Here is a 1,732-nt window from a genome sequence, read left to right on the forward strand (position 1 = left end):
TGGCAGGTAGGTGTCTGGCAGGTAGGTGTCTGGCGGCTAGGTGTCTGGCGGGTAGGTGTCTGGCGGGTAGGTGTCTGGTAGGTGAGCTGCCCCTGATTGTGCCCTGAAGACTTCTGGGAAGGCAGGAAGTAAATATAGTCAAAATGAAGCTTAACCCTAATGTGGTCCTCATGTTGTGCTCATGTTGTCCCCATGTGGTCTTCGTGTTGCCCTCATGTTTTCTTCATGTGGTCTTCATGTTTCCCCTGTGTTGCCCCCGTGTTGCCTTGATGTTGTCCCCATGTTGCCCTCATGTTGTCTTCATGTTGCCTCTGTGTTGCCCTCATGTTGCCCTCATGTTGCCCTCATGTTGCCCTCATGTTGTCTTCATGTTGCCTTCATGTTGCCCTCATGTTGCCCTCATGTTGCCCCCATGTTGTTGTTACAAAAACTTTCTATATCAGAAAAGTACAGTGAAAAAAGTGACAAATCCTGAAAAAATCTACAAAAAAGCATGAAAAAAATCAACAATTTCTCCTTATTTTTTAATGCTAAAAAAGCGACAAAAAAAATGTAAAAAATTGACTAAAACATAATTTAAAATAAACTCAGAAAAGTGACCAAAAGAATATGAATAAAATAGACAAAAAATGTTGAGAAAAGTGTAGAAAAAGAACAACAATCTGTTGAAATTTCCACCCAGAAAGACACCAAGTTGCAGGTCAACGTGAGGACAACACGAGGGTCAAAGGTCACATAGAGGTCAAAGAACAGCTTGTAAAGTCATGTTTTCCTTCTGGATGAATCTGATATTAGGAAACTTAAAGGAGGAATTCGTGGTTAAACCAGACGGGGAAACTTGAGATAACTAGACCAAGACTGACTGTATAGAACATAGTTTTATGGTCTTTATCAGCGTTACTACGACCTTAACAATGCACACGTGCTCCGTGGTCTCTCGGTCCACTGAGCTAAGCTGATTAGACTAATGAGCTTTCAGCTGAACCTTCAACCCCAAACATCACGGTCACGGCGTACTATTTCTGAACAAAAAAATCAATACAAACATCTCTCGGTCACAGTGCACTATATACAGTATATATATATATATGCTAGTTTTAATTAGGTCACACATCATTTGCACGCAAATTAAAAGTCTGATATCATGTTAATATTTGCAGCCTTACGGCCGGGTTGGTCCAGTGGGTGGAGTGGGCGCACACGTGCATGATGAGGTGTGTGCCTCGACGCAGGGGTCGAGGGTTTGAGTCCGACCTGTGAGGGTTTCCTGCATGTCTTCCCCTTCTCTCACCTTGCTGTCCTATCAAATAAAAACCCCAAAAATAATCTTTAATCTTTAACATTGGTGGTGTCACAGATTCCAGGACTGTTTTCTGTGGGAATCAATCTGGAGGAAGTACCGCATGTCTGTGTGTGTCTGTGTGTGTGTCTGTGTGTGTGTGTGTGTGTGTCTGTCTGTCTGTCTGTCTGTCTGTCTGTCTGTTTGTGTGTGTGTGTGTGTGTGTGTCTGTGTGTGTGTGTCTGTCTGTCTGTGTGTGTGTGTGTGTGTGTGTCTGTGTGTGTCTGTGTCTGACTGCCTGTCAGTGTGTGTCTGTCTGTCTGTGTGGATCTTTGTGATTGTTTTGTTTCCTGCTGTGGTCGTTTTGTGTGTCTCTGTGGTCGTGTTGTGTCCTGCTGTGGTTGTTTTGTGTGTCTTTGTGGTTGTTTTGTGTGTCTTTGTGGTCGTGTTGTG

General features: G+C 43.6%; 1 protein-coding gene across 1 annotated transcript in view; it reads right to left on the bottom strand.

Annotated features, from left to right (window-relative positions):
• The window catches only part of LOC117939679 (growth hormone receptor-like), a 27,817-nt gene that overhangs the window by 10,697 nt on the left and 15,388 nt on the right, over nt 1-1,732 (bottom strand). The gene's annotated exons all lie outside the window — the stretch shown is intronic.

This window comes from Etheostoma cragini, chromosome 24 (assembly GCF_013103735.1).
Source record: "Etheostoma cragini isolate CJK2018 chromosome 24, CSU_Ecrag_1.0, whole genome shotgun sequence".
Taxonomy (NCBI): domain Eukaryota; kingdom Metazoa; phylum Chordata; class Actinopteri; order Perciformes; family Percidae; genus Etheostoma; species Etheostoma cragini.